Source organism: Heterodontus francisci, chromosome 29 (genome assembly GCF_036365525.1).
Source record: "Heterodontus francisci isolate sHetFra1 chromosome 29, sHetFra1.hap1, whole genome shotgun sequence".
In the NCBI taxonomy this organism is placed as follows: Eukaryota; Metazoa; Chordata; class Chondrichthyes; order Heterodontiformes; family Heterodontidae; genus Heterodontus; species Heterodontus francisci.
In genome coordinates this window covers 1,581,837-1,609,158 of record NC_090399.1, presented here as the reverse complement: position 1 = coordinate 1,609,158, position 27,322 = coordinate 1,581,837, and the positions used below count along the sequence as shown (strand labels likewise).

The window sequence follows — 27,322 nt, the reverse complement described above, 5'->3', positions numbered from 1 at the left end:
TCAGGAGGAGTGGGATTCACTGCAGTTGGGCGTGTTATTCTGGAGGAGTGGGATTCACTGCAGTAGGGCGTGTTATTCTGGAGGAGTGGGATTCACTGCAGTCGATCGTGTTATTCAGGAGGAGTGGGATTCATTGCAGTCGGGCGTGTTATTCTGGAGGAGTGGGATACATTGCAGTAGATCGTGTTATTCTGGAGGAGTGGGATTCACTGCAGTAGGGCGTGTTATTGTGGAGGAGTGGGATTCACTGCAGTAGGGCGTGATATTCTGGAGGAGTGGATTCACTGCAGTAGATCGTGTTATTGTGGAGGAGTGGATTCACTGCAGTAGGGCGTGATATTCTGGAGGAGTGGATTCACTGCAGTAGATCGTGTTATTGTGGAGGAGTGGGATTCATTGCAGTAGGGCGTGATATTCTGGAGGAGTGGGATTCACTGCAGTCGGGCGTGTTATTCTGGAGGAGTGGGATTCATTGCAGTCGAGCGTGTTATTCTGGAGGAGTGGGATACATTGCAGTAGATCGTGTTATTCTGGAGGAGTGGGATTCACTGCAGCAGAGCGTGTTATTCTGGAGGAGTGGGATTCATTGCAGTCCAGCGTGTTATTCTGGAGGAGTGGGATACATTGCAGTAGTGCGTGTAATTCTGGAGGAGTGGGATACATTGCAGTAGATCGTGTTATTCTGGAGGAGTGGGATTCACTGCAGTAGGGCGTGATATTCTGGAGGAGTGGGATTCACTGCAGTAGGGCGTGTTATTCAGGAGGAGTGGGATTCACTGCATTAGGACGTGTTATTCAGGAGGAGTGGGATACATTGCAATCGGGCGTGTTATTCTGGAGGTGTGGGATTCACTGCAGGAGTGCGTGATATTCTGGAGAAGTGGGATTCACTGCAGCAGAGCGTGTTATTCTGGAGGAGTGGAATACATTGCAGTAGTGCGTGTAATTCTGGAGGAGTGGGATACATTGCAGTAGATCGTGTTATTCTGGAGGAGTGGGATTCACTGCAGTAGGGCGTGATATTCTGGAGGAGTGGGATTCACTGCAGTAGGGCGTGTTATTCAGGAGGAGTGGGATTCACTGCATTAGGACGTGTTATTCAGGAGGAGTGGGATACATTGCAGTCGGGCGTGTTATTCTGGAGGAGTGGGATGCATTGCATTAGATCGTGTTATTCTGGAGGAGTGGGATTCACTGCAGTAGAGCGTGTTATTCTGGAGGAGTGGGATTCACTGCAGTATGGCGTGTTATTCTGGAGGAGTGGGATTCACTGCAGTATGGCATGTTATACAGGAGGAGTGGAATTCACTGCAGTCGGGCGTGGTATTCTGGAGGAGTGGAATTCACTGCAGCAGGGCGTGTTATTCAGGAGGAGTCGGATTCACTGCCGTAGGGCGTGTTATTCTGAAGGAGTGGGATTCTCTGCAGTTGGGCGTGTTATTCAGGAGGAGTGGGATTCACTGCAGTAGGGTGTGTTATTCTGGAGGAGTGGGATTCAGTGCAGTAGGGCGTGTTATTCTGGAGGAGTGGGATTCACTGCAGTAGGGCGTGTTATTCTGGAGGAGTGGGATACATTGCAGTAGATCGTGTTATTCAGGAGGAGTGGGATTCATTGCAGTCGGGCGTGTTGTTCTGGAGGAGTGGGATTCAGTGCAGTAGGGTGTGTTATTCTGGAGGAGTGGGATTCTCTGCAGTTGGGCGTGTTATTCAGGAGGAGTTGGATACATTGCAGTCGGACGTGTTATTCTGGAGGTGTGGGATTCACTGCAGGAGGGTGTGATATTCTGGAGGAGTGGGATTCTCTGCAGTTGGGTGTGTTATTCAGGAGGAGTGGGATTCATTGCAGTCGGGCGTGTTATTCTGGAGGAGTGGGATGCATTGCAGTAGATCGTGATATTCTGGAGGAGTGGGATTCTCTGCAGTAGGGTGTGTTATTCTGGAGGAGTGGGATTCACTGCAGTAGGGTGTGTTATTCTGGAGGAGTGGGATTCAGTGCAGTCGGGCGTGTTATTCTGGAGGAGTGGGATTCACTGCAGTAGGGTGTGTTATTCTGGAGGAGTGGGATTCAGTGCAGTAGGGTGTGTTATTCTGGAGGAGTGGGATTCAGTGCAGTCGGGCGTGTTATTCTGGAGGAGTGGGATTCACTGCAGTAGGATGTGTTATTCTGGAGGAGTGGGATTCAGTGCAGTCGGGCGTGTTATTCTGGAGGAGTGGGATTCACTGCAGTAGGGTGTGTTATTCTGGAGGAGTGGGATTCAGTGCAGTAGGGCGTGTTATTCTGGAGGAGTGGGATTCACTTCTGTAGGGCGTGTTATTCTGGAGGAGTGGGATTCACTGCAGTAGGGTGTGTTATTCTGGAGGAGTGGGATTCAGTGCAGTAGGGCGTGTTATTCTGGAGGAGTGGGATTCACTGCATTAGGACGTGTTATTCAGGAGGAGTGGGATTCAGTGCAGTAGGGCGTGTTATTCTGGAGGAGTGGGATTCAGTGCAGTAGGGCGTGTTATTCTGGAGGAGTGGGATTCACTGCAGTAGGGCGTGTTATTCTGGAGGAGTGGGATTCACTGCAGTAGGGCGTGTTATTCTGGAGGAGTGGGATTCACTGCATTAGGACGTGTTATTCAGGAGGAGTGGGATTCATTGCAGTCGGGCGTGTTATTCAGGAGGAGTGGGATACATTGCAGTAGATCGTGTTATTCAGGAGGAGTGGGATTCACTGCAGTAGGGCGTGTTATTCTGGAGGAGTGGGATTCACTGCATTAGGATGTGTTATTCAGGAGGAGTGGGATTCATTGCAGTCGGGCGTGTTATTCAGGAGGAGTGGGATACATTGCAGTAGATCGTGTTATTCAGGAGGAGTGGGATTCATTGCAGTCGGGCGTGTTGTTCTGGAGGAGTGGGATTCACTGCAGTGGGGCGTGTTATTCTGGAGGAGTGGGATACATTGCAGTCGGGCGTGTTATTCTGGAGGTGTGGGATTCACTGCAGGAGGGTGTGATATTCTGGAGGAGTGGGATTCTCTGCAGTTGGGCGTGTTATTCAGGAGGAGTGGGATTCATTGCAGTCGGGCGTGTTATTCTGGAGGAGTGGGATGCATTGCAGTAGATCGTGATATTCTGGAGGAGTGGGATTCTCTGCAGTAGGGCGTGTTATTCTGGAGGAGTGGGATTCACTGCAGTAGGGCGTGTTATTCTGGAGGAGTGGGATTCACTGCAGTAGGGCGTGTTATTCTGGAGGAGTGGGATTCACTGCATTAGGACGTGTTATTCAGGAGGAGTGGGATTCATTGCAGTCGGGCGTGTTATTCAGGAGGAGTGGGATACATTGCAGTAGATCGTTTTATTCAGGAGGAGTGGGATTCACTGCAGTAGGGCGTGTTATTCTGGAGGAGTGGGATTCACTGCAGTAGGGCGTGTTATTCTGGAGGAGTGGGATACATTGCAGTAGATCGTGTTATTCAGGAGGAGTGGGATTCATTGCAGTCGGGCGTGTTGTTCTGGAGGAGTGGGATTCACTGCAGTGGGGCGTGTTATTCTGGAGGAGTGGGATACATTGCAGTCGGGCGTGTTATTCTGGAGGTGTGGGATTCACTGCAGGAGGGTGTGATATTCTGGAGGAGTGGGATTCTCTGCAGTTGGGCGTGTTATTCAGGAGGAGTGGGATTCATTGCAGTCGGGCGTGTTATTCTGGAGGAGTGGGATGCATTGCAGTAGATCGTGATATTCTGGAGGAGTGGGATTCACTGCAGTCGGGCGTGGTATTCTGGAGGAGTGGGATTCACTGCAGTAGGGCGAGTTATTCTGGCGGAGTTTGGTTTCATTGCAGTAGGGCGTGTAGTTGTGGAGGTGTGGGTTTCACTGCAGTGGGGCGTGTTATTCAGGAGGAGTGGGTTTCACTGCAGTAGCGCGTGATATTCTGGAGGAGTGGGATTCATTGCAGTGGATCGTGTTATTCTGGAGGAGTGTGATTCACTGCGGTTCGCCGTGTTATTCAGGAGGAGTGAGATTCTCTGCAGTTGGGCGTGATATTCAGGAGGAGTGAGATTCTCTGCAGTTGGGCGTGTTATTCAGGAGGAGTGGGACTCACTGCAGTTGGGGGTGTTATTCAGGAGCAGAGAGATAGATTGCAGTATGGTGTGTTATTCTGGAGGAGTGGGATTCATTGCAGTAGGGCATGATATTCTGGAGGAGTGGGAGTCCCTGCAGTCGGGCGTGTTATTCTGGAGGAGTGGGATTCACTGCAGTAGGGCGTGTTATTCTGGAGGAGTGGGATTCACTGCAGTAGGGCGTGTTATTCTGGAGGAGTGGGATTCACTGCAGTAGGGCGTGATATTCAGGAGGAGTGGGAGTCACTGCATTAGGACGTGTTGTTCAGGAGGAGTGGGATAGATTGCAGTAGGGCGTGATATTCTGGAGCAGTGGGACTCACTGCAGTAGGGCGTGATATTCTGGAGGAGTGGGATTCACTGCAGTCGGACGTGTTATTCTGGAGGAGTAGGATTCACTACAGTCGGGCGTGTTATTCTGGAGGAGTGGGATACATTGCGGTAGATCGTGTTTTTCTGGCGGAGTGGGATTCACAACAGTAGGGAGTGATATTCTGGAGGAGTGGGATACATTGCAGTCGGGCATGTTATTCTGGAGGTGTGGGATACATTGCAGTAGATCGTGTTATTCTGGAGGAGTGGGATACATTGCAGTAGGGTGTGTTATTCTGGAGGAGTGGGATACATTGCAGTAGATCGTGTTATTCTGGAGGAGTGGATTCACTGCAGTAGATCGTGTTATTCTGGAGGAGTGGGATTCACTGCAGTAGGGCGTGATATTCTGGAGGAGTGGGATACATTGCAGTAGGGTGTGTTATTCTGGAGGAGAGGGATTCACTGCAGTAGGGCGTGTTATTCTGGAGGAGTGGGATTCACTGCATTAGGACGTGTTATTCTGGAGGAGTTGCGTTTCATTGCAGTCGGGCGAGTTATTCTGGAGGAGTTTGGTTTCATTGCAGTAGGGCGTGTTGTTGTGGAGGTGTGGGTTTCACTGCAGTGGGGCGTGTTATTCAGGAGGAGTGGGTTTCACTGCAGGAGAGCGTGATATTCTGGAGGAGTGGGATTCATTGCAGTAGATCGTGTTATTCTGGAGGAGTGCGATTCACTGCGGTTCGGCGTGTTACTCAGGAGGATTGCGATTCACTGCAGTAGGGCGTGTTATTCTGGAGGAGTGGGATTCAGTGCAGTAGGGCGTGTTATTCTGGAGGAGTGGGATTCACTGCAGTGGATCGTGTTATTCTGGAGGAGTGTGATTCACTGCGGTTCGCCGTGTTATTCAGGAGGAGTGAGATTCTCTGCAGTTGGGCGTGATATTCAGGAGGAGTGAGATTCTCTGCAGTTGGGCGTGTTATTCAGGAGGAGTGGGACTCACTGCAGTTGGGGGTGTTATTCAGGAGCAGAGAGATAGATTGCAGTATGGTGTGTTATTCTGGAGGAGTGGGATTCATTGCAGTAGGGCATGATATTCTGGAGGAGTGGGAGTCCCTGCAGTCGGGCGTGTTATTCTGGAGGAGTGGGATTCACTGCAGTAGGGCGTGTTATTCTGGAGGAGTGGGATTCACTGCAGTAGGGCGTGTTATTCTGGAGGAGTGGGATTCACTGCAGTAGGGCGTGATATTCAGGAGGAGTGGGAGTCACTGCATTAGGACGTGTTGTTCAGGAGGAGTGGGATAGATTGCAGTAGGGCGTGATATTCTGGAGCAGTGGGACTCACTGCAGTAGGGCGTGATATTCTGGAGGAGTGGGATTCACTGCAGTCGGACGTGTTATTCTGGAGGAGTAGGATTCACTACAGTCGGGCGTGTTATTCTGGAGGAGTGGGATACATTGCGGTAGATCGTGTTTTTCTGGCGGAGTGGGATTCACAACAGTAGGGAGTGATATTCTGGAGGAGTGGGATACATTGCAGTCGGGCATGTTATTCTGGAGGTGTGGGATACATTGCAGTAGATCGTGTTATTCTGGAGGAGTGGGATACATTGCAGTAGGGTGTGTTATTCTGGAGGAGTGGGATACATTGCAGTAGATCGTGTTATTCTGGAGGAGTGGATTCACTGCAGTAGATCGTGTTATTCTGGAGGAGTGGGATTCACTGCAGTAGGGCGTGATATTCTGGAGGAGTGGGATACATTGCAGTAGGGTGTGTTATTCTGGAGGAGAGGGATTCACTGCAGTAGGGCGTGTTATTCTGGAGGAGTGGGATTCACTGCATTAGGACGTGTTATTCTGGAGGAGTTGCGTTTCATTGCAGTCGGGCGAGTTATTCTGGAGGAGTTTGGTTTCATTGCAGTAGGGCGTGTTGTTGTGGAGGTGTGGGTTTCACTGCAGTGGGGCGTGTTATTCAGGAGGAGTGGGTTTCACTGCAGGAGAGCGTGATATTCTGGAGGAGTGGGATTCATTGCAGTAGATCGTGTTATTCTGGAGGAGTGCGATTCACTGCGGTTCGGCGTGTTACTCAGGAGGATTGCGATTCACTGCAGTAGGGCGTGTTATTCTGGAGGAGTGGGATTCAGTGCAGTAGGGCGTGTTATTCTGGAGGAGTGGGATTCACTGCAGTAGGGCGTGTTATTCTGGAGGAGTGGGATTCACTGCAGTAGGGCGTGATATTCAGGAGGAGTGGGAGTCACTGCATTAGGACGTGTTGTTCAGGAGGAGTGGGATAGATTGCAGTAGGGCGTGATATTCTGGAGCAGTGGGACTCACTGCAGTAGGGCGTGATATTCTGGAGGAGTGGGATTCACTGCAGTCGGACGTGTTATTCTGGAGGAGTAGGATTCACTACAGTCGGGCGTGTTATTCTGGAGGAGTGGGATACATTGCGGTAGATCGTGTTTTTCTGGCGGAGTGGGATTCACAACAGTAGGGAGTGATATTCTGGAGGAGTGGGATACATTGCAGTCGGGCATGTTATTCTGGAGGTGTGGGATACATTGCAGTAGATCGTGTTATTCTGGAGGAGTGGGATACATTGCAGTAGGGTGTGTTATTCTGGAGGAGTGGGATACATTGCAGTAGATCGTGTTATTCTGGAGGAGTGGATTCACTGCAGTAGATCGTGTTATTCTGGAGGAGTGGGATTCACTGCAGTAGGGCGTGATATTCTGGAGGAGTGGGATACATTGCAGTAGGGTGTGTTATTCTGGAGGAGAGGGATTCACTGCAGTAGGGCGTGTTATTCTGGAGGAGTGGGATTCACTGCAGTAGGGCGTGTTATTCTGGAGGAGTTGCGTTTCATTGCAGTCGGGCGAGTTATTCTGGAGGAGTTTGGTTTCATTGCAGTAGGGCGTGTTGTTGTGGAGGTGTGGGTTTCACTGCAGTGGGGCGTGTTATTCAGGAGGAGTGGGTTTCACTGCAGGAGAGCGTGATATTCTGGAGGAGTGGGATTCATTGCAGTAGATCGTGTTATTCTGGAGGAGTGCGATTCACTGCGGTTCGGCGTGTTACTCAGGAGGATTGCGATTCACTGCAGTAGGGCGTGTTATTCTGGAGGAGTGGGATTCAGTGCAGTAGGGCGTGTTATTCTGGAGGAGTGGGATTCAGTGCAGTAGGGCGTGTTATTCAGGAGGAGTGGGATTCATTGCAGTCGGGCGTGTTATTCTGGAGGAGTGGGGTTCATTGCAGTCGGGCGTGTTATTCTGGAGGAGTGGGAGTCATTGCAGTCGGGCGTGTTATTCTGGAGGAGTGGGATTCATTGCAGTAGGGCGTGTTATTCTGGAGGAGTGGGATTCCCTGCAGTAGGGCGTGTTATTCTGGAGGAGTGGGATACATTGCAGTAGATCGTGTTATTCAGGAGGAGTGGGTTTCACTGCAGTAGAGCGTGATATTCTGGAGGAGTGGGTTTCACTGCAGTAGAGCGTGATATTCTGGAGGAGTGGGATTCACTGCAGTAGGGCGTGTTATTCTGGAGGAGTTGGGTTTCACTGCAGTGGGGCGTGTTATTCAGGAGGAGTGGGTTTCACTGCAGTAGAGCGTGATATTCTGGAGGAGTGGGATTCATTGCAGTGGATCGTGTTATTCTGGAGGAGTGCGATTCACTGCGGTTCGGCGTGTTACTCAGGAGGAGTGCGATTCACTGCAGTATGGCGTGATATTCTGGAGCAGTTGGTTTTCATTGCAGTAGGGCGTGTTATTCTGGAGGAGTTTGGTTTCATTGCAGTAGGGCGTGTTATTCAGGAGGAGTGGGTTTCACTGCAGTGGAGCGTGATATTCTGGAGGAGTGGGATTCATTGCAGTGGATCGTGTTATTCTGGAGGAGTGGGATTCATTGCAGTGGATCGTGTTATTCTGGAGCAGTGTGATTCACTGCGGTTCGCCGTGTTATTCAGGAGGAGTGAGATTCTCTGCAGTTGGGGGTGTTATTTAGGAGCAGAGAGATAGATTGCAGTATGGTGTGTTATTCTGGAGGAGTGGGATTCATTGCAGTAGCGCATGATATTCTGGAGGAGTGGGAGTCCCTGCAGTCGGGCGTGTTATTCTGGAGGATTAGGATTCATTGCAGTAGGGCGTGTTATTCTGGAGGAGTGGGATTCACTGCAGTAGGGCATGATATTCAGGAGGAGTGGGAGTCACTGCATTAGGACGTGTTGTTCAGGAGGAGTGGGATAGATTGCAGTAGGGCGTGATATTCTGGAGGAGTGGGATTCACTGCAGTCGGGCGTGTTATTATGGAGGAGTGGGATTCACTACAGTCGGGCGTGTTATTCTGGAGGAGTGGGATACATTGCGGTAGATCGTGTTTTTCTGGCGGAGTGGGATTCACAACAGCAGGGAGTGATATTCTGGAGGAGTGGGATACATTGCAGTTGGGCGTGTTATTCTGGAGGTGTGGGATTCACTGCAGTCGGGCGTGTTATTCTGGAGGAGTGGGATACATTGCAGTAGATCGTGTTATTCTGGAGGAGTGGATTCACTGCAGTAGATCGTGTTATTCTGGAGGAGTGGGATTCACTGCAGTAGGGCGTGTTATTCTGGAGGAGTGGGATTCACTGCAGTAGGGCGTGTTATTCTGGAGGAGTGGGATTCACTGCAGTAGGGCGTGTTATTCAGGAGGAGTGGGTTTCACTGCAGTAGGGCGTGTTTTTCTGGAGGAGTGTGATTCACAGCAGGAGGGCGTTTTATTCTGGAGGAATGGGATTCATTGCAGTAGGGTGTGTTATTCTGGAGGAGTGGGATTCACTGCAGTCGGCGTGATATTCTGGAGGAGTGGGATTCACTGCAGTAGGGCGTTTTATTCTGGAGGAATGGGATTCATTGCAGTAGGGTGTGTTATTCTGGAGGAGTGGGATTCACTGCAGGAGGGCGTTTTATTCTGGAGGAGTGGGATTCACTGCAGTAGGGCGTGTTATTCTGGAGGAGTGGGATTCACTGCAGTCGGCGTGATATTCTGGAGGAGTGGGATTCACTGCAGTAGGGTGTGTTATTCTGGAGGAGTGGGATTCACTGCAGTAGGGCGTGTTATTCTGGAGGAGTGGGATACATTGCAGTAGATCGTGTTATTCTGGAGGAGTGGATTCACTGCAGTAGATCGTGTTATTCTGGAGGAGTGGGATTCATTGCAGTCGGGCGTGTTATTCAGGAGGAGTGGGATACATTGCAGTAGATCGTGTTATTCAGGAGGAGTGGGATTCACTGCAGTAGGGCGTGTTATTCTGGAGGAGTGGGATTCACTGCATTAGGACGTGTTATTCAGGAGGAGTGGGATTCATTGCAGTCGGGCGTGTTATTCAGGAGGAGTGGGATACATTGCAGTAGATCGTGTTATTCAGGAGGAGTGGGATTCATTGCAGTCGGGCGTGTTGTTCTGGAGGAGTGGGATTCACTGCAGTGGGGCGTGTTATTCTGGAGGAGTGGGATACATTGCAGTCGGGCGTGTTATTCTGGAGGTGTGGGATTCACTGCAGGAGGGTGTGATATTCTGGAGGAGTGGGATTCTCTGCAGTTGGGCGTGTTATTCAGGAGGAGTGGGATTCATTGCAGTCGGGCGTGTTATTCTGGAGGAGTGGGATGCATTGCAGTAGATCGTGATATTCTGGAGGAGTGGGATTCTCTGCAGTAGGGCGTGTTATTCTGGAGGAGTGGGATTCACTGCAGTAGGGCGTGTTATTCTGGAGGAGTGGGATTCACTGCAGTAGGGCGTGTTATTCTGGAGGAGTGGGATTCACTGCATTAGGACGTGTTATTCAGGAGGAGTGGGATTCATTGCAGTCGGGCGTGTTATTCAGGAGGAGTGGGATACATTGCAGTCGATCGTTTTATTCAGGAGGAGTGGGATTCACTGCAGTAGGGCGTGTTATTCTGGAGGAGTGGGATTCACTGCAGTAGGGCGTGTTATTCTGGAGGAGTGGGATACATTGCAGTAGATCGTGTTATTCAGGAGGAGTGGGATTCATTGCAGTCGGGCGTGTTGTTCTGGAGGAGTGGGATTCACTGCAGTGGGGCGTGTTATTCTGGAGGAGTGGGATACATTGCAGTCGGGCGTGTTATTCTGGAGGTGTGGGATTCACTGCAGGAGGGTGTGATATTCTGGAGGAGTGGGATTCTCTGCAGTTGGGCGTGTTATTCAGGAGGAGTGGGATTCATTGCAGTCGGGCGTGTTATTCTGGAGGAGTGGGATGCATTGCAGTAGATCGTGATATTCTGGAGGAGTGGGATTCACTGCAGTCGGGCGTGGTATTCTGGAGGAGTGGGATTCACTGCAGTAGGGCGAGTTATTCTGGCGGAGTTTGGTTTCATTGCAGTAGGGCGTGTAGTTGTGGAGGTGTGGGTTTCACTGCAGTGGGGCGTGTTATTCAGGAGGAGTGGGTTTCACTGCAGTAGCGCGTGATATTCTGGAGGAGTGGGATTCATTGCAGTGGATCGTGTTATTCTGGAGGAGTGTGATTCACTGCGGTTCGCCGTGTTATTCAGGAGGAGTGAGATTCTCTGCAGTTGGGCGTGATATTCAGGAGGAGTGAGATTCTCTGCAGTTGGGCGTGTTATTCAGGAGGAGTGGGACTCACTGCAGTTGGGGGTGTTATTCAGGAGCAGAGAGATAGATTGCAGTATGGTGTGTTATTCTGGAGGAGTGGGATTCATTGCAGTAGGGCATGATATTCTGGAGGAGTGGGAGTCCCTGCAGTCGGGCGTGTTATTCTGGAGGAGTGGGATTCACTGCAGTAGGGCGTGTTATTCTGGAGGAGTGGGATTCACTGCAGTAGGGCGTGTTATTCTGGAGGAGTGGGATTCACTGCAGTAGGGCGTGATATTCAGGAGGAGTGGGAGTCACTGCATTAGGACGTGTTGTTCAGGAGGAGTGGGATAGATTGCAGTAGGGCGTGATATTCTGGAGCAGTGGGACTCACTGCAGTAGGGCGTGATATTCTGGAGGAGTGGGATTCACTGCAGTCGGACGTGTTATTCTGGAGGAGTAGGATTCACTACAGTCGGGCGTGTTATTCTGGAGGAGTGGGATACATTGCGGTAGATCGTGTTTTTCTGGCGGAGTGGGATTCACAACAGTAGGGAGTGATATTCTGGAGGAGTGGGATACATTGCAGTCGGGCATGTTATTCTGGAGGTGTGGGATACATTGCAGTAGATCGTGTTATTCTGGAGGAGTGGGATACATTGCAGTAGGGTGTGTTATTCTGGAGGAGTGGGATACATTGCAGTAGATCGTGTTATTCTGGAGGAGTGGATTCACTGCAGTAGATCGTGTTATTCTGGAGGAGTGGGATTCACTGCAGTAGGGCGTGATATTCTGGAGGAGTGGGATACATTGCAGTAGGGTGTGTTATTCTGGAGGAGAGGGATTCACTGCAGTAGGGCGTGTTATTCTGGAGGAGTGGGATTCACTGCATTAGGACGTGTTATTCAGGAGGAGTGGGATACATTGCAGTCGGGCGTGATATTCTGGAGGAGTGGGATTCACTGCAGTAGGGCGTGATATTCTGGAGGAGTGGGATTCACTGCAGTGGATCGTGTAATTCAGGAGGAGTGGGATTCACTGCAGTAGGGCGTGATATTCTGGAGGTGTGGGATACATTGCATTAGATCGTGTTATTCTGGAGGAGTGGGATTCACTGCAGTAGGGCGTGATATTCAGGAGGAGTGGGAGTCACTGCATTAGGACGTGTTGTTCAGGAGGAGTGGGATAGATTGCAGTAGGGCGTGATATTCTGGAGCAGTGGGACTCACTGCAGTAGGGCGTGATATTCTGGAGGAGTGGGATTCACTGCAGTCGGACGTGTTATTCTGGAGGAGTAGGATTCACTACAGTCGGGCGTGTTATTCTGGAGGAGTGGGATACATTGCGGTAGATCGTGTTTTTCTGGCGGAGTGGGATTCACAACAGTAGGGAGTGATATTCTGGAGGAGTGGGATACATTGCAGTCGGGCATGTTATTCTGGAGGTGTGGGATACATTGCAGTAGATCGTGTTATTCTGGAGGAGTGGGATACATTGCAGTAGGGTGTGTTATTCTGGAGGAGTGGGATACATTGCAGTAGATCGTGTTATTCTGGAGGAGTGGATTCACTGCAGTAGATCGTGTTATTCTGGAGGAGTGGGATTCACTGCAGTAGGGCGTGATATTCTGGAGGAGTGGGATACATTGCAGTAGGGTGTGTTATTCTGGAGGAGAGGGATTCACTGCAGTAGGGCGTGTTATTCTGGAGGAGTGGGATTCACTGCATTAGGACGTGTTATTCAGGAGGAGTGGGATACATTGCAGTCGGGCGTGATATTCTGGAGGAGTGGGATTCACTGCAGTAGGGCGTGATATTCTGGAGGAGTGGGATTCACTGCAGTGGATCGTGTAATTCAGGAGGAGTGGGATTCACTGCAGTAGGGCGTGATATTCTGGAGGTGTGGGATACATTGCATTAGATCGTGTTATTCTGGAGGAGTGGGATTCACTGCAGTAGGGCGTGATATTCTGGAGGAGTGGGATTCATTGCAGTCGGGCGTGTTATTCTGGAGGAGTGGGATACAATGCAGTCGGGCGTTATATTCTGGAGGAGTGGGATTCACTGCAGTCGGCGTGATATTCTGGAGGAGTGGGATTCACTGCAGTAGGGCGTGTTATTCTGGAGGAGTTGCGTTTCATTGCAGTCGGGCGAGTTATTCTGGAGGAGTTTGGTTTCATTGCAGTAGGGCGTGTTGTTGTGGAGGTGTGGGTTTCACTGCAGTGGGGCGTGTTATTCAGGAGGAGTGGGTTTCACTGCAGGAGAGCGTGATATTCTGGAGGAGTGGGATTCATTGCAGTAGATCGTGTTATTCTGGAGGATTGCGATTCACTGCAGTAGGGCGTGTTATTCTGGAGGAGTGGGATTCAGTGCAGTAGGGCGTGTTATTCTGGAGGAGTGGGATTCAGTGCAGTAGGGCGTGTTATTCAGGAGGAGTGGGATTCATTGCAGTCGGGCGTGTTATTCTGGAGGAGTGGGGTTCATTGCAGTCGGGCGTGTTATTCTGGAGGAGTGGGAGTCATTGCAGTCGGGCGTGTTATTCTGGAGGAGTGGGATTCATTGCAGTAGGGCGTGTTATTCTGGAGGAGTGGGATTCCCTGCAGTAGGGCGTGTTATTCTGGAGGAGTGGGATACATTGCAGTAGATCGTGTTATTCAGGAGGAGTGGGTTTCACTGCAGTAGAGCGTGATATTCTGGAGGAGTGGGTTTCACTGCAGTAGAGCGTGATATTCTGGAGGAGTGGGATTCACTGCAGTAGGGCGTGTTATTCTGGAGGAGTTGGGTTTCACTGCAGTGGGGCGTGTTATTCAGGAGGAGTGGGTTTCACTGCAGTAGAGCGTGATATTCTGGAGGAGTGGGATTCATTGCAGTGGATCGTGTTATTCTGGAGGAGTGCGATTCACTGCGGTTCGGCGTGTTACTCAGGAGGAGTGCGATTCACTGCAGTATGGCGTGATATTCTGGAGCAGTTGGTTTTCATTGCAGTAGGGCGTGTTATTCTGGAGGAGTTTGGTTTCATTGCAGTAGGGCGTGTTATTCAGGAGGAGTGGGTTTCACTGCAGTAGAGCGTGATATTCTGGAGGAGTGGGATTCATTGCAGTGGATCGTGTTATTCTGGAGGAGTGGGATTCATTGCAGTGGATCGTGTTATTCTGGAGCAGTGTGATTCACTGCGGTTCGCCGTGTTATTCAGGAGGAGTGAGATTCTCTGCAGTTGGGGGTGTTATTTAGGAGCAGAGAGATAGATTGCAGTATGGTGTGTTATTCTGGAGGAGTGGGATTCATTGCAGTAGCGCATGATATTCTGGAGGAGTGGGAGTCCCTGCAGTCGGGCGTGTTATTCTGGAGGATTAGGATTCATTGCAGTAGGGCGTGTTATTCTGGAGGAGTGGGATTCACTGCAGTAGGGCATGATATTCAGGAGGAGTGGGAGTCACTGCATTAGGACGTGTTGTTCAGGAGGAGTGGGATAGATTGCAGTAGGGCGTGATATTCTGGAGGAGTGGGATTCACTGCAGTCGGGCGTGTTATTATGGAGGAGTGGGATTCACTACAGTCGGGCGTGTTATTCTGGAGGAGTGGGATACATTGCGGTAGATCGTGTTTTTCTGGCGGAGTGGGATTCACAACAGCAGGGAGTGATATTCTGGAGGAGTGGGATACATTGCAGTTGGGCGTGTTATTCTGGAGGTGTGGGATTCACTGCAGTCGGGCGTGTTATTCTGGAGGAGTGGGATACATTGCAGTAGATCGTGTTATTCTGGAGGAGTGGATTCACTGCAGTAGGGCGTGATATTCTGGAGGAGTGGGATACATTGCAGTAGGGTGTGTTATTCTGGAGGAGAGGGATTCACTGCAGTAGGGCGTGTTATTCTGGAGGAGTGGGATTCACTGCATTAGGACGTGTTATTCAGGAGGAGTGGGATACATTGCAGTCGGGCGTGATATTCTGGAGGAGTGGGATTCACTGCAGTAGGGCGTGATATTCTGGAGGAGTGGGATTCACTGCAGTGGATCGTGTAATTCAGGAGGAGTGGGATTCACTGCAGTAGGGCGTGATATTCTGGAGGTGTGGGATACATTGCATTAGATCGTGTTATTCTGGAGGAGTGGGATTCACTGCAGTAGGGCGTGATATTCTGGAGGAGTGGGATTCATTGCAGTCGGGCGTGTTATTCTGGAGGAGTGGGATACAATGCAGTCGGGCGTTATATTCTGGAGGAGTGGGATTCACTGCAGTCGGCGTGATATTCTGGAGGAGTGGGATTCACAACAGCAGGGAGTGATATTCTGGAGGAGTGGGATACATTGCAGTTGGGCGTGTTATTCTGGAGGTGTGGGATTCACTGCAGTCGGGCGTGTTATTCTGGAGGAGTGGGATACATTGCAGTAGATCGTGTTATTCTGGAGGAGTGGATTCACTGCAGTAGATCGTGTTATTCTGGAGGAGTGGGATTCACTGCAGTAGGGCGTGTTATTCTGGAGGAGTGGGATTCACTGCAGTAGGGCGTGTTATTCTGGAGGAGTGGGATTCACTGCAGTAGGGCGTGTTATTCAGGAGGAGTGGGTTTCACTGCAGTAGGGCGTGTTTTTCTGGAGGAGTGTGATTCACAGCAGGAGGGCGTTTTATTCTGGAGGAATGGGATTCATTGCAGTAGGGTGTGTTATTCTGGAGGAGTGGGATTCACTGCAGTCGGCGTGATATTCTGGAGGAGTGGGATTCACTGCAGTAGGGCGTTTTATTCTGGAGGAATGGGATTCATTGCAGTAGGGTGTGTTATTCTGGAGGAGTGGGATTCACTGCAGGAGGGCGTTTTATTCTGGAGGAGTGGGATTCACTGCAGTAGGGCGTGTTATTCTGGAGGAGTGGGATTCACTGCAGTCGGCGTGATATTCTGGAGGAGTGGGATTCACTGCAGTAGGGTGTGTTATTCTGGAGGAGTGGGATTCACTGCAGTAGGGCGTGTTATTCTGGAGGAGTGGGATACATTGCAGTAGATCGTGTTATTCTGGAGGAGTGGATTCACTGCAGTAGATCGTGTTATTCTGGAGGAGTGGGATTCACTGCAGTAGGGCGTGATTATTCTGGAGGAGTGGGATACATTGCAGTCGGGCGTGTTATTCTGGAGGTGTGGGATTCACTGCAGTAGGTCGTGTTTTTCTGGAGGAGTCGGATTCATTGCAGTCGAGCGTGTTATTCAGGAGGAGTGGGAGTCACTGCATTAGGACGTGTTATTCAGGAGGAGTGGGATAGATTGCTGTTGGGCGTGATATTCTGGAGGAGTGGGATTCACTGCAGTGGGGCGTGTTATTCTGGAGGAGTGGGATTCACTGCAGTCGGGCGTGTTATTCTGGAGGAGTGGGATTCACTGCAGTCGGGCGTGTTATTCTGGAGGTGTGGGATTCACTGCAGTAGGGCGCTTGATTCTGGAGGAGTGGGATTCACTGCAGTAGGTCGTGTTATTCTGGAGGAGTCGGATTCATTGCAGTATGCTGTGTTATTCAGGAGGAGTGGGAGTCACTGCATTAGGACGTGTTATTCAGGAGGAGTGGGATAGATTGCAATAGGGCGTGATATTCTGGAGGAGTGGATTCACAGCAGTCGGGAGTGATATTCTGGAGGAGTGGGTTACATTGCAGTCGGGCGTGTTATTCTGGAGGTGTGGGATTCAATGCAGTCAGGCGTGTTATTCTGGAGGAGTGGGATACAGTGCAGTCGATCGTGTTATTCTGGAGGAGTGGATACACTGCAGTAGATCGTGTTATTCTGGAGGAGTGGGATTCACTGCAGTAGGGCGTGATAATCTGGAGGAGTGGGATACATTGCAGTCGGGCGTGTTATTCTGGTGGTGTGGGATTCACTGCAGTCGGGCGTGATATTCTGGAGGAGTGGGATACATTGCAGTATGGCGTTTTATTCTGGAGGAGTGGGATTCACTGCAGTATGGCGTTTTATTCTGGAGGTGTGGGATTCACTGCAGTAGGGCCTGTTATTCTGGAGGAGTTGGGTTTCATTGCAGTAGGGCAAGTTATTCTGGAGGAGTTTGGTTTCATTGCAGTAGGGCGTGTTGTGGAGGTGTGGGTTTCACTGCAGGAGAGCGTGATATTCTGGAGGAGTGGGATTCATTGCAGTAGATCGTGTTACTGAGGAGGAGTGCGATTCACTGCAGCAGGGCGTGTTATTCTGGAGGAGTGGGATTTAGTGCAGTCGGGCGTGTTATTCTGGAGGAGTCAGATTCATTGCAGTAGGGCGTGTTATTCTGGAGGAGTGGGAGTCACTGCATTAGGATGTGATATTCTGGAGGAGTGGGATAGATTGCAGTAGGGCGTGATATTCTGGAGGAGTGGGATTCACTGCAGTAGGGCGTGTTATTCTGGAGGAGTGGGATTCACTGCAGTCGTGCGTGTTATTCTGGAGGAGTGGGATACATTGCAGTAGATCGTGTTATTCCGGAGGAGTTTGATTCACTGCAGTAGGGCGTGTTGTTCAGGAGTAGTGGGAGTCACTGCATTAGGACGTGTTATTCAGGAGGAGTGGGATAGATTGCTGTAGGGCGTGATATTCTGGAGGAGTGGGATTCACTGCATTAGGACGTGTTATTCAGGAGGAGTGGGATAGATTGCTGTAGGGCGTGATATTCTGGAGGAGTGGGATTCACTGCATTAGGACGTGTTATTCAGGAGGAGTGGGATAGATTGCTGTAGGGCGTGTTATTCTGGAGGTGTGGATTCACAGCAGTCGGGAGTGATATTCTGGAGGAGTGGGATACATTGCAGTCGGGCGTGTTATTCTGGAGGTGTGGGATTCACTGCAGTAGATCGTGTTATTCTGGAGGAGTGGGATTCACTGCAGTCGGGCGTGATATTCTGGAGGAGTGGGATACATTGCAGTAGATCGTGTTATTCTGGAGGAGTGGGATTCACTGCATTAGGACGTGTTATTCAGGAGGAGTGGGATTCACTGCAGTGGGGCGTGTTATTCTGGAGGAGTGGGATTCACTGCATTAGGACGTGTTATTCAGGAGGAGTGGGATTCACCGCAGTGGGGTGTGTTATTCTGGAGGAGTGGGATTCACTTCAGTAGGGCGTGTTATTCTGGAGGAGTGGGATTCACTGCAGTAGGGCGTGTTATTCTGGAGGAGTGGGATTCACTGCAGTAGGGCATGTTATTCTGGAGGAGTGGGATTCATTGCAGTCGGGTGTGTTATTCTGGAGGAGTGGGATTCATTTCAGTAGAGCGTGTTATTCAGGAGGAGTGAGATTTTCTGCACTCGAGCGTGTTCTTCTGGAGGAGTGGGATTCATTGCAGTAGAGCGTGTTATTCAGGAGGAGTGGGATTCACTGCAGTAGGGCGTGTTATTCTGGAGGAATGGGATTCATTGCAGTCGGGTGTGATATTCTGGAGGAGTGAGATTTTCTGCAGTAGAGCGTGTTATTCAGGAGGAGTGGGATTCATTGCAGCAGAGCGTGTTATTCAGGAGGAGTGAGATTCTATGCAGTTGGGCGTGTTATTCTGGAGGAGTGAGATTCTCTGCAGTCGGGCGTGTTATTCTGGAGGAGTGGGATTCATTTCAGTAGAGCGTGTTATTCAGGAGGAGTGAGATTTTCTGCAGTAGAGCGTGTTATTCAGGAGGAGTGGGATTCATTGCAGCAGAGCGTGTTATTCAGGAGGAGTGAGATTCTATGCAGTTGGGCGTGTTATTCAGGAGGAGATGGATTCACTGCAGTAGGGCGTGTTATTCAGGAGGAAGGGGATTCACTGCAGTCGGGCGTGTTATTCAGGAAGACTGGGATTCACTGCAGTAGGGCGTGTTATTCAGCAGGAGTGAGATTTTCTGCAGTAGAGCGTGTTATTCTGGAGGAGTGGAATTCACTGCAGTAGAGCGTGTTATTCAGGAGGAGTGCGATTCACTGCGGTTGGGCGTGTTACTCAGAAGGAGTGGGATTCACTGCAGCAGGACGTGTTATTCATAAGGAGTGGGAGTCGCTGCAGTTGGGCGTGTTTTTCATAATTAGTGGGATTCACTGCAGTAGAGCGTGTTATTCAGGAGTAGTGGGAGTCACTGCGGTAGGGCGTGTTATTCTGGAGGAGTGGGATTCATGCAGTAGGGTGTGTTATTCAGCAGGAGTGAGATTCACTGCAGTATGGTATGTTATTCAGGAGTAGTGGGAGTCACTGCTGCAGTGCGTGTTATTCAGGAGGAGTGAGATTCACTGCAGTAGAGCGTGTTATTCTGGAGGAGTGGGATTCATGCAGTATTATTCAGGAGTAGTGGGAGTCACTGCTGCAGTGCGTGTTATTCAGGAGGAGTGAGATTCACTGCAGTAGAGCGTGTTATTCTGGAGGAGTGGGATGCATGCAGTATTATTCAGGAGTAGTGGGAGTCTCTGCTGCAGTGTGTGTTATTCTGGAGGAGTGGAATTCACTGCAGTATGGTGTGTTATTCAGGAGTAGTGGGAGTCACTGCTGCAGTGCGTGTTATTCAGGAGGAGTGAGATTCACTGCAGTAGAGCATGTTATTCTGGAGGAGTGGGATTCATGCAGTATTATTCAGGAGTAGTGGGAGTCACTGCTGCAGTGTGTGTTATTCTGGAGGAGTGGAATTCACTGCAGTATGGTGTGTTATTCAGGAGGAGTGAGATTTTCTGCAGTAGGGCGTGTTATTCAGGAGTAGTGGGAGTCACTGCAGTATGGTGTGTTATTCAGGAGTAGTGGGAGTCACTGCAGTATGATGTGTTATTCAGGAGGAGTGGGAGTCACTGCAGTATGATGTGTTATTCAGGAGGAGTGGGAGTCACTGCAGTATGATGTGTTATTCAGGAGGAGTGGGAGTCACTGCAGTATGGTGTGTTATTCAGGAGGAGTGAGATTTTCTGCAGTATGGTGTGTTATTCAGGGGTAGTGGGAGTCACTGCGGTATGATGTGTTATTCAGGAGGAGTGGGAGTCACTGCAGTATGGTGTGTTATTCAGGAGGAGTGAGATTTTCTGCAGTATGGTGTGTTATTCAGGGGTAGTGGGAGTCACTGCGGTATGGTGTGTTATTCAGGAGGAGTGAGATTTTCTGCAGTAGGGCGTGTTATTCAGGAGGAGTGAGATTTTCTGCGGTATGGTGTGTTATTCAGGAGTAGTGGGAGTCACTGCAGTATGATGTGTTATTCAGGAGTAGTGGGAGTCACTGCAGTGGGGTGTGTTATTCAGGAGGAGTGGGAGTCACTGCAGTATGGTGTGTTATTCAGGAGGAGTGGGAGTCACTGCAGTATGGTGTGTTATTCAGGAGTAGTGGGAGTCACTGCAGTATGGTGTGTTATTCAGGAGTAGTGGGAGTCACTGCAGTATGGTTTGTTATTCAGGAGTAGTGGGAGTCACTGCAGTATGGTATGTTATTCCGGAGGAGTGGGATTCACTGCAGTATGGTGTGTTATTCAGGAGTAGTGGGAGTCACTGCAGTATGGTGTGTTATTCAGGAGTAGTGGGAGTCACTGCAGTATGGTGTGTTATTCAGGAGTAGTGGGAGTCACTGCAGGATGGTGTGTTATTCAGGAGTAGTGGGAGTCACTGCAGTATGGTGTGTTATTCAGGAGTAGTGGGAGTCACTGCAGTATGGTGTGTTATTCCGGAGGAGTGGGATTCACTGCAGTATGGTGTGTTATTCAGGAGTAGTGGGAGTCACTGCAGTATGGTGTGTTATTCAGGAGTAGTGGGAGTCACTGCAGTAGGGTGTGTTATTCAGGAGTAGTGGGAGTCACTGCAGTATGGTATGTTATTCAGGAGTAGTGGGATTCACTGCAGTATGGTATGTTATTCAGGAGTAGTGGGAGTCACTGCAGTATGGTATGTTATTCAGGAGTAGTGGGAGTCACTGCAGTATGGTATGTTATTCAGGAGTAGTGGGAGTCACTGCAGTATGGTATGTTATTCAGGAGTAGTGGGAGTCACTGCAGTATGATGTGTTATTCAGGAGTAGTGGGAGTCACTGCAGTAGGGTGTGTTATTCAGGAGTAGTGGGAGTCACTGCAGTATGGTGTGTTATTCCGGAGGAGTGGGAGTCACTGCAGTATGATGTGTTATTCAGGAGTAGTGGGAGTCACTGCAGTATGGTATGTTATTCCGGAGGAGTGGGATTCACTGCAGTATGGTGTGTTATTCAGGAGTAGTGGGAGTCACTGCAGTATGGTGTGTTATTCAGGAGTAGTGGGAGTCACTGCAGTATGGTGTGTTATTCAGGAGTAGTGGGAGTCACTGCAGGATGGTGTGTTATTCAGGAGTAGTGGGAGTCACTGCAGTATGGTGTGTTATTCAGGAGTAGTGGGAGTCACTGCAGTATGGTGTGTTATTCCGGAGGAGTGGGATTCACTGCAGTATGGTGTGTTATTCAGGAGTAGTGGGAGTCACTGCAGTATGGTGTGTTATTCAGGAGTAGTGGGAGTCACTGCAGTAGGGTGTGTTATTCAGGAGTAGTGGGAGTCACTGCAGTATGGTATGTTATTCAGGAGTAGTGGGAGTCACTGCAGTATGGTATGTTATTCAGGAGTAGTGGGAGTCACTGCAGTATGATGTGTTATTCAGGAGTAGTGGGAGTCACTGCGGTATGGTGTGTTATTCAGGAGTAGTGGGAGTCACTGCAGTATGGTGTGTTATTCAGGAGTAGTGGGAGTCACTGCAGTATGGTGTGTTATTCAGGAGTAGTGGGGGTCACTGCAGTGGAGCGTGTTATTCAGCAGGAGTGAGATTTTCTGCAGTGGAGCGTGTTATTCAGGAGGAGTGGGATTGATTGCAGTCGGGCGTGTTACTCAGAAGGAGTGGGATTCACTGCAGCAGGACGTGTTATTCATAAGGAGTGGGAGTCACTGCAGTAGGGCTTGTTTTTCATAATTAGTGGGCTTCACTGCAGTAGGAGGTGTTATTCAGGAGTAGTGGGAGTCACTGCGGTAGGGCGTGTTATTCAGAAGGAGTGGGATTCACTGCTGTATGGTATGTTATTAAGGAGTAGTGGGAGTCACTGCTGCAGTGCGTGTTATTCATGATGAGTGAGATTCTTTGCAGTAGAGCGTGTTATTCTGGAGGAGTGGGATTCACTGCAGTAGTGCGTGTTATTCATGATGAGTGAGATTCTCTGCAGTAGAGCGTGTTATTCTGGAGGTGTGGGATTCACTGCAGTAGAGCGTGTTATTCATGATGAGTGATGATTCTCTGCAGTAGAGCGTGTAATACAGAACAAAATGGATTCACTGCGATAAGTTGTGTTCAGCAGGAGTGGGATTCACTGTAGTAGTGTGTGTTATTCGGGAGGAGTGGATTCACTGCTGTCGGGTGTGTTACTCGAGTAGTGGGATTCACTGCGATATATCATCTTATTCAGGAGGAGATGGATTCACTGCAGTAGGGCGTGTTATTCAGGAAGAATGGGATTCACTGCAGTAGGGCGTGTTATTCAGGAAGAATGGGATTCACTGCAGTAGGGCGTGTTATTCAGGAAGACTGGGATTCACTGCAGTAGGGCGTGTTATTCAGCAGGAGTGAGATTTTCTGCAGTAGAGCGTGTTATTCTGGAGGAGTGGAATTCACTGCAGTAGAGCGTGATATTCTGGAGGAGTGGGATTTACTGCGGTTGGGCGTGTTACTCAGAAGGAGTGGGAGTCACTGCAGTAGGGCGTGTTTTTCATGATGAGTGTGATTCACTGCAGTAGGAGGTGTTATTCAGGAGTAGTGGGAGTCACTGCGGTAGGGCGTGTTATTCAGGAGGAGTGGGATTCATGCAGTCTGGTGTGTTATTCAGAAGGAGTGGGATTCACTGCAGTATGGTATGTTATTCAGGAGTAGTGGGAGTCACTGCAGTATGGTGTGTTATTCAGGAGTAGTGGGAGTCACTGCAGTATGATGTGTTATTCAGGAGTAGTGGGAGTCACTGCAGTATGGTGTGTTATTCAGGAGTAGTGGGAGTCACTGCAGTATGGTGTGTTATTCAGGAGTAGTGGGAGTCACTGCAGTATGGTGTGTTATTCAGGAGTAGTGGGAGTCACTGCAGTGGAGCGTGTTATTCAGCAGGAGTGAGATTTTCTGCAGTGGAGCGTGTTATTCAGGAGGAGTGGGATTGATTGCAGTCGGGCGTGTTACTCAGAAGGAGTGGGATTCACTGCAGCAGGACGTGTTATTCATAAGGAGTGGGAGTCACTGCAGTAGGGCTTGTTTTTCATAATTAGTGGGCTTCACTGCAGTAGGAGGTGTTATTCAGGAGTAGTGGGAGTCACTGCGGTAGGGCGTGTTATTCAGAAGGAGTGGGATTCACTGCTGTATGGTATGTTATTAAGGAGTAGTGGGAGTCACTGCTGCAGTGCGTGTTATTCATGATGAGTGAGATTCTTTGCAGTAGAGCGTGTTATTCTGGAGGAGTGGGATTCACTGCAGTAGTGCGTGTTATTCATGATGAGTGAGATTCTCTGCAGTAGAGCGTGTTATTCTGGAGGTGTGGGATTCACTGCAGTAGAGCGTGTTATTCATGATGAGTGATGATTCTCTGCAGTAGAGCGTGTAATACAGAACAAAATGGATTCACTGCGATAAGTTGTGTTCAGCAGGAGTGGGATTCACTGTAGTAGTGTGTGTTATTCGGGAGGAGTGGATTCACTGCTGTCGGGTGTGTTACTCGAGTAGTGGGATTCACTGCGATATATCATCTTATTCAGGAGGAGATGGATTCACTGCAGTAGGGCGTGTTATTCAGGAAGAATGGGATTCACTGCAGTAGGGCGTGTTATTCAGGAAGAATAGGATTCACTGCAGTAGGGCGTGTTATTCAGGAAGACTGGGATTCACTGCAGTAGGGCGTGTTATTCAGCAGGAGTGAGATTTTCTGCAGTAGAGCGTGTTATTCTGGAGGAGTGGAATTCACTGCAGTAGAGCGTGATATTCTGGAGGAGTGGGATTTACTGCGGTTGGGCGTGTTACTCAGAAGGAGTGGGAGTCACTGCAGTAGGGCGTGTTTTTCATGATGAGTGTGATTCACTGCAGTAGGAGGTGTTATTCAGGAGTAGTGGGAGTCACTGCGGTAGGGCGTGTTATTCAGGAGGAGTGGGATTCATGCAGTCTGGTGTGTTATTCAGAAGGAGTGGGATTCACTGCAGTCTGGTGTGTTATTCAGAAGGAGTGGGATTCACTGCAGTATGGTATGTTATTCAGGAGTAGTGGGAGTCACTGCAGTATGGTGTGTTATTCAGGAGTAGTGGGAGTCACTGCAGTATGGTGTGTTATTCAGGAGTAGTGGGAGTCACTGCGGTAGGGCGTGTTATTCAGGAGGAGTGGGATTCATGCAGTCTGGTGTGTTATTCAGAAGGAGTGGGATTCACTGCAGTATGGTATGTTATTCAGGAGTAGTGGGAGTCACTGCAGTATGGTGTGTTATTCAGGAGCAGTGGGAGTCACTGCAGTAGGGCGTGTTATTCCGGAGGAGTGGGAGTCACTGCAGTATGGTGTGTTATTCAGAAGGAGTGGGATTCACTGCAGTATGGTATGTTATTCAGGAGTAGTGGGAGTCACTGCAGTATGGTGTGTTATTCAGGAGCAGTGGGAGTCACTGCAGTAGGGCGTGTTATTCCGGAGGAGTGGGATTCACTGCAGTAGTCCGTGTTATTCAGGAGTAGTGGGAGTCTCTGCAGTATGGTGTGTTATTCAGGAGTAGTGGGAGTCACTGCAGTATGGTGTGTTATTCAGGAGTAGTGGGAGTCACTGCGGTAGGGCGTGTTATTCAGGAGGAGTGGGATTCATGCAGTATGGTATGTTATTCAGGAGTAGTGGGAGTCACTGCTGCAGTGCGTGTGATTCTGGAGGAGTGGAATTCACTGCAGTGGAGTGTGTTATTCAAGAGGAGTGAGATTTTCTGCAGTAGGGTGTGTTATTCAGGAGTAGTGGGAGTCACTGCAGTATGGTGTGTTATTCAGGAGTAGTGGGATTCACTGCAGTAGGGCGTGTTATTCAGGAGTAGTGGGAGTCACTGCAGTATGGTGTGTTATTCAGGAGTAGTGGGAGTCACTGCAGTATGGTGTGTTATTCCGGAGGAGTGGGAGTCACTGCAGTATGGTGTGTTATTCCGGAGGAGTGGGAGTCACTGCAGTATGGTGTGTTATTCAGGAGTAGTGGGAGTCACTGCAGTATGGTGTGTTATTCCGGAGGAGTGGGATTCACTGCAGTAGGGCGTGTTATTCAGGAGTAGTGGGATTCACTGCAGTATGGCGTGTATTCAGGAGTAGTGGGAGTCACTGCAGTAGGGCGTGTTATTCAGGAGTAGTGGGAGTCTCTGCAGTATGGTGTGTTATTCCGGAGGAGTGGGATTCACTGCAGTAGGGCGTGTTATTCAGGAGTAGTGGGATTCACTGCAGTATGGCGTGTTATTCCGGAGGAGTGGGATTCACTGCAGTCGGGCGTGTTATTCAGGAGGAGTGAGATTTTCTGCAGTAGAGCGTGTTATTCCGGAGGAGTGGGATTCATTGCAGTAGAGCGTGTTATTCTGGAGGTGAGGGATTCATTGCAGTGGAGCGTGTTATTCAGGAGTAGTGGGATTCACTGCAGTAGGGTGTTTTATTCATGATGAGTGGGATTCACTGCAGTAGGGTGTGTTATTCTGGAGGTGTGGGATTCATTGCAGTAGAGCGTGTTATTCAGGAGGTGAGGGATTCATTGCAGTGGAGCGTGTTATTCTGGAGGTGTGGGATTCACTGCAGTAGAGCGTGTTATTCAGGAGGTGAGGGATTCATTGCAGTGGAGCGTGTTATTCTGGAGGTGTGGGATTCACTGCAGTAGAGCGTGTTATTCAGGAGGTGAGGGAGTCTCTGCAGTGGAGCGTGTTATTCCGGAGGAGTGGGATTCACTGCAGTAGGGCGTGTTATTCAGGAGTAGTGGGATTCACTGCAGTAGAGCGTGTTATTCAGGAGGTGAGGGAGTCTCTGCAGTGGAGCGTGTTATTCCGGAGGAGTGGGATTCATTGCAGTATGGCGTGTTATTCCGGAGGAGTGGGATTCACTGCAGTCGGGCGTGTTATTCAGGAGGAGTGAGATTTTCTGCAGTAGAGCGTGTTATTCCGGAGGAGTGGGATTCATTGCAGTAGAGCGTGTTATTCTGGAGGTGAGGGATTCATTGCAGTGGAGCGTGTTATTCAGGAGTAGTGGGATTCACTGCAGTAGGGTGTTTTATTCATGATGAGTGGGATTCACTGCAGTAGGGTGTGTTATTCTGGAGGTGTGGGATTCATTGCAGTGGAGCGTGTTATTCTGGAGGTGTGGGATTCACTGCAGTAGAGCGTGTTATTCAGGAGGTGAGGGATTCATTGCAGTGGAGCGTGTTATTCTGGAGGTGTGGGATTCATTGCAGTAGAGCGTGTTATTCAGGAGGTGAGGGATTCATTGCAGTGGAGCGTGTTATTCTGGAGGTGTGGGATTCACTGCAGTAGAGCGTGTTATTCAGGAGGTGAGGGATTCACTGCAGTGGAGCGTGTTATTCTGGAGGTGTGGGATTCACTGCAGTAGAGCGTGTTATTCAGGAGGTGAGGGATTCATTGCAGTGGAGCGTGTTATTCCGGAGGAGTGGGATTCATTGCAGTAGAGCGTGTTATTGAGGAGGAGTGAGATTCTCTGCAGTAGAGCGTGTTATTCAGGAGTAGTGGGATTCACTGCAGTAGAGCGTGTTATTCAGGAGTAGTGGGATTCACTGCAGTAGGGTGTTTAATTCATGATGAGTGGGATTCACTGCAGTAGGGCGTGTTATTCAGGAGTAGTGGGATTCACTGCAGTAGGGTGTTTTATTCATGATGAGTGGGATTCACTGCAGTAGGGCGTGTTATTCAGGAGGAATGGGATTCACTGCAGTCGGGCGTGTTATACCGGAGTTGTGGGTTTGACTGCAATAGGGTGTGTTATTCAGCTGTTTTGGTGTTCATTGCTGTGTGGCGTATTATTCAGAAGGAATGGGTAAAGCTGCGGTAGGGCATATTATTGAGGAGGAGTGGGATTCCCTGCTTGCACTCTCGTTCTTTAATCCCTATTTTAAATGAATGCATTCTTTGTTATTCCATCCTGTTTTCTGCTTTGCACTTTGTGTTTCTGCCTCCCTGCTGTGTTTTTGCTGCAATTCCATTGTGGGCATCTTGTGACTCCAGTGTGGGAAATTTACTTGGTAGAGATGTTGATGTGAAGGGTAAAATGTGTGTAAGTCCATGACGACAAAAGAGCTTTATTCTGTTACCTGTGTGTTTGCCAGAGAACCTAGTCTCTTTTATCTCCTTCTCTTCCTTTCTGTCTCACCTTATGTTTTTTTCCCCCTGTTGTCTATTGTCTTCTGTCTCT

General features: G+C 49.7%; 1 protein-coding gene across 1 annotated transcript in view; it reads left to right on the top strand.

The window, feature by feature from the left end:
- The window catches only part of LOC137345903 (uncharacterized), a 270,894-nt gene that overhangs the window by 56,460 nt on the left and 187,112 nt on the right, over positions 1–27,322 (top strand). The gene's annotated exons all lie outside the window — the stretch shown is intronic.